The following is a 5,550-nucleotide window of genomic DNA, read 5'->3' as shown; positions in this document are numbered from 1 at the left end:
ATATATATATATATATATATATATATATATATATATATATATATATATATGATACTGAGAGAAATTTCTAACTGCACATTAATTAGCCATTAAAAGGACATAAAACACTGAATAGTGTATTAATATTTGATTCTAAAACAGCAAGGTCATATTCCTGATTTGCATTCAATCTGCATTAAAATCAATTAGCATAATTTGACATCATAATTTGACAAAATAGGACACACTCATACACTTTTATTTTACATAGATCACAAGGAGGACTGTAGAAAGATTGATCAATCAATATGTTCATAGTTAACAATCCATTATAAAATTAGACAGATTAGTCTATACATAATAAACTAACAACCAGAAATCAATCCCAAATTGATTCATATAAATAATCGAAAACCCCATTTTACCTTTCTTTTTCATATAGCATAAAAGAGTATATGTATCAAAATTTTCAGAATCCATAGACACCATTACAATCACATAGCAACACAATACAAAATTCAAAAGCAATTTATCTCTTCATACAATTCAAAAATATAGGTAGCATCTACCTACCAAGTTCACTAATAAGGACCTATAAAACAATATTGAAAGAAAGATATGCAGTAATCGAGACTATTGACAAAAATCAACCCTCAAGTTCATTCAAGCATCCCTTCAAACACTTGGCAGGTGCAGGAAAATTAACACTGAGTCGTTCAAAAGACAAAATTCAATTTCACAAGCTCTGCAAATCTATCTTAAAACAACTGTTGGGACCAATAATTGCTATTAAAAATTTAAACAAAAACAGCAAAGGTACGATTAATTAAGGAAGCAAGTCATAGTTAAAAGGAAGAAAAGACCTTTCATAAAGGCACTCTGGCGAGACTCCGGCGGAACTCCGGTCGAACTCCGGCGGCAATGGATGGGTGAGGGGAAGCGTAGGTTTTGCATATGCACGACAACACTCTAACGTCAATGGGTGGCTGGGTGGAGGTAAGACGAGAATGTTTAGGTTTCACACGAACAACAACACTGTGGCAAAACTCTGGCGACAGTGGGTGACTAGGTGGAGGGAAGACAACAACGTCTAGGTACAGCGGCACTCCGGCGGCAGTGGTGGCTGGGTGGAAGGAAGATGACTTTCTCTCTCTACTTTTCGTGCTCGAGCTTCTCTCTAAATGTTCCTCAGATTGCAAATCTGAAAATGACAAAATGAAGCTAAATTTTGAAGTCTGCCCCCAATTCTCATTGCTAAGTCATTCTCATATAAAAAAATCATTTTCCACGTGCATCTCTAAAATTTGGACACGTGTCCCGTGTTCAAATGTTGTCAAAGTTGTTGTTCAAGTATCATTTTCCTATTTGAATACTTTTTCCTAGGTCCTTATATTTTAAAATATTTTATTGCTCATAGTTTTGAAAATTGTTTTAGAGGTAAACATTTCAGACAAGGAAGCTATTATGTTTTAATATTATGTTTTAGATGTGCACATTTCATATTATATGTCATGATTATCTTTTATTAGTAAAATATTAAAATTAAAATTGGTGGAGGTTGCACAATTCTACAGTTTGGTGCTGTAAAATTATGCAGACTTACTAAGCGAGTGGAGTCGCTCAACGAGTGGTTGTAAGGTCTGGCACACTGTCTTTGCATTCGTCTAGCGAGTTGGGTCGTTGGGCGAGTGGTTGAGGAGTTGGAACCACTGTCTCTATATTCGCTTAACGAGTTGGGTAGTTGGGCGAGTGATTGAGGGGTCTGGGCCACTGTCTTTGGATTCGCCTAGCGAGTTGGGTCGTTGGGTGAGTGGTTGAAAGGTTTGGACCACTATTTCTTTTCTCGCACAATGAGTTGGGTCGTTGAGCGAGAGGTTGGGGTCTGAGATTAATGTCATTTTATTCACACAACTAGCTGGGTCGTTGAGCGAGGGGTTGAGGTCTGGGGAACATTGTCAGTGTATTCGCACAATGACCTAGTTCGTTGAGTGAGAGAATTTTGTGGTCACCCAGCGAGAGTAGTCGTTGAGTGACTAGTCCATGTTTTTGGTTTACTCTTTCCTTCTTTGTTTTTGATTGATTAGAATTATGCTTTGATTCATTTAGGAGTGATGTATGATTATGTATGAGTTTATAAGAGTGTCAAAGTTATGATTTAAGATTCAAAGTGAAAGTATGTGGTTTCAAAGTATGGTCTCAAAGTGGTGAAAGTAAGTTCCAAAGTGGAATCTCTTGGTGAGGTTCAAGTATGTTTAGAATGAATACAAGAGCTCGGTCTTAGGGGTTATACTAAAACACTAATGGTCTTTCATTCTCAAGTAGAGAAGATTGATCCCTGTCGTGAGGAGTTGCAAGAGGTCTTAGTCTTGGGGGCTTCCAATATGCTCCAAGGCATGAAACAAACTAACCTTGTGAGTGTGGTGGGGTGAAACCCATTGGCAATGGCTTTGTAAAGCAGTAGAAGCCACCACAAGTGCACAACCCGTCATAGCTCGACAATCATTCTTATGGACTGTCAATTCATTATAGTGTCATGCATAAAGTGTGTTGTGTTAGTGAATGGATATGTGTAATTGTATGTAATGTGTTTGATGAATATAATGGTTTCTCTTTTATTTTAAACTAGCTTACCCTGTTGTTTGTGCTTGTATTTTGTAAGTGTGGTATTTTTCCTTTGCGATGATCATCCTGTGGATGTGAGTACAGGAAGAAGAGGTTTTCCTGCAAACTCTGTATGAGGCGATGCAGTAGTATAGATTAGTTAGAGTAGTATTGTACTAGTTTTGTATTAGACGAGTTGTATATAAAGTTTAAAGTTTATAATTGTTTTAGATAACTATAAGTTTATACTTTATATTATTCTTTATAACTATTCTCTTATTAATTACACCACGACTATGATATGGTTAATCATTATGTTTTTGGATATATATATATATATATATATATATATATATATATATATATATATATAAAAAAGTGATCCTTTTGGTATATAAGTTTTGGAATTGTGAAAAAAATATGTGATAAAGTAATGTCACAAATATTTTAAATCTTAAATTCTAAATATCTTAAATATTAAATACTCAAAGTATTAAAAATAGAAATAACAATTATTATAAAACTGTGGAGATAATGTCGGATAATGTCCAAAAAGCACAAATCGACGTGCAAGTTGCACTACATAAAGAAATTCTTGAAAACAAATGTATCATATACCAACTAATTTTGTTTGCTTTTTATTATTGTTCAAAATTAATTTTTATCAAGAGTTTTCTTTATTATTTTTCTTTTTTTCAAATTCTATTAATTATTATTACTAGAAAGTTTGATTTATTAATAATATTTTTTTTAAAAACATTTGAAAATATAAATATATGCTTAATAAGTGTACGGTATGATATGTTTAACAATCAATTACAGCGGCCGGTTACACAATCTAATGGATCTTGCGTATCTTTAAGGGTGTTGCTCACTCCACTTCTCCAAATGGGTCCTGCACCTCTCCACTATATTAATTTTTAAAAATATTCTACACCTCCCCATTATTTTCTTTTATTCTAAAAATACCCTACACCTCCTCCACTATCCTTAACCATCTTTCTCTTTCTCTCTCTACATTAATGGAGCATTTACATGGCTCATTAATGGAGCATTTACATGACTCAAATCTGAACTTGTGATATATTTTCTTAAATAAGTTTGATTCAATCTTATTTTCGCTGTTGAATATATTTTTTTCTTTTCAAATTACTTAATAAATGATAAGATTTTGTTTTAAATTTCTAGAAAAATGTATATATATATATGTGTGTGTTTTTTTTTTACATATAATATCTATAATTTTTAACATTATATTATGTTTTAACTCACCTACATGTTTGACTCAAATAACTTGAATAAAATATTTAATTTATTAGATAAATAATATAAAAATATTATTAAATACTTAAAATATAAAAAAAGTTATTTGTTAAAGATTTAGAATTTATTTAGCTCTTTCGTCATTATAAAGTTAGTATATAATAATAATAATAATAATAATAATAATAATAATAATAATAATAATAATAATAATAATAATAATAATATATCTTTATTTACTATTAATATTATTATGTTTATTATTTTGCATTTGCATCTAACTTTTAATTTTATGAAATGGAAATAGTAGAAGTACTAATATTGAAGTTTTATCTGAATTTTATATTTTGTAATATATCACAAATTCAAATCTGAACCATGTAAATGCTCCATTAATGTAGAGAGAAAAAGAGAAAGATAGTTAAGGATAGTGGAGAGGTGTAGGATAGTTTTGGAATAAAAGAAAATAGTGGGAAGATGTAGAATATTTTTAAAATAAATTAAAATAGTGGGAAGGTGCAAGATCCACTTGGGGAGGTGGAGGGAGCAACACCCCAACTTTTATTACTGAGCTCATTGTCCACCAATTTCAAAGGTATCTATTGAGAATCTAATAATATCTGGTAAAGATACTAGTAAAGCTGTTTTTTATTCAAGATATTGAGAATCTAATAATATCTTATTAAAATAAATAATATCTTATTAAAGATATTGGTAAATTGTTTAGGAATAACCGAGTAAGTTGTTTATATTTTTTTCTGTTTATATTCTGTTTATATTGGGCTTATGTTAGTTTAAGGTCCATGAGATAAATTATAAATAGAGAACCAAGAGCACAAGCCAGGTACGCTTCTCACACATCCTACTCACACTATAATCACACAGAAACTTTGCCATCAATTCTCTCATACTGAGAATCATCATATTAACAAAGCGTCGGAGTGCCATTGCAGGTACCTCTCCCCCTCGGTCAGAGCTTGGAGAACGTCGGACGGTCCGAACTGAAGGAGAGCAAACGGTCAAAATACAGAAGATGTAAACAATCTGGTCCATCCAAACACCAGATCATCGGAAAGTCACGTTATTCAGGTCAGTGTCTCGGTCCCACAAAATATTCACCGAAACAATAAGTAATACAATAACATAACCTAGCATAATTAAGACAAAATAACATAAGTTAAAATTTCTGGTAATTAAAGAATCCTAAAAGTGATTTCAAAAATAATTAATGAGCTGTCACCTAGCATAATTTTATATTTAACATAAAACATTTTTAAATTTTGTATTCAATTAAAATAATAAGCTTAATTCATTAACCAAAGTAAGTATATATATATATATATATATATATATATATATATAAATTAATGAAAAACATATTCTTTTATTAAGACATTATAACTATTTCGGTATGAATTTCTGGGACCAAAAGACCTTACCTGGGTGATGTGGCACTCCCGCCTTATGCTGCTTGATTAAGTAGATTGGTGCACCTTCTCTCGTGAATTGGACGTCCGCTCTCCTTCAATCTTCAACTGTCCGGAGATCTCCAAGCTTTGACCGGAGGGGGGAGGTACCTGCAATGGCACTCCGACGCCCAAGTTAGGGTTTAGTAGTGAAGAGCCTTGAGGGCAAGGCTATCGATTCTCAGTATGAGAATGTGGAGTGAAATCACTCAGCTAATTCAGAATGAATTAGGTGAAGAAT

The sequence above is a fragment of the Vigna radiata genome, unplaced genomic scaffold (assembly GCF_000741045.1).
Source record: "Vigna radiata var. radiata cultivar VC1973A unplaced genomic scaffold, Vradiata_ver6 scaffold_209, whole genome shotgun sequence".
Taxonomy (NCBI): domain Eukaryota; kingdom Viridiplantae; phylum Streptophyta; class Magnoliopsida; order Fabales; family Fabaceae; genus Vigna; species Vigna radiata.
Note: the sequence above shows the minus strand (reverse complement) of the source record.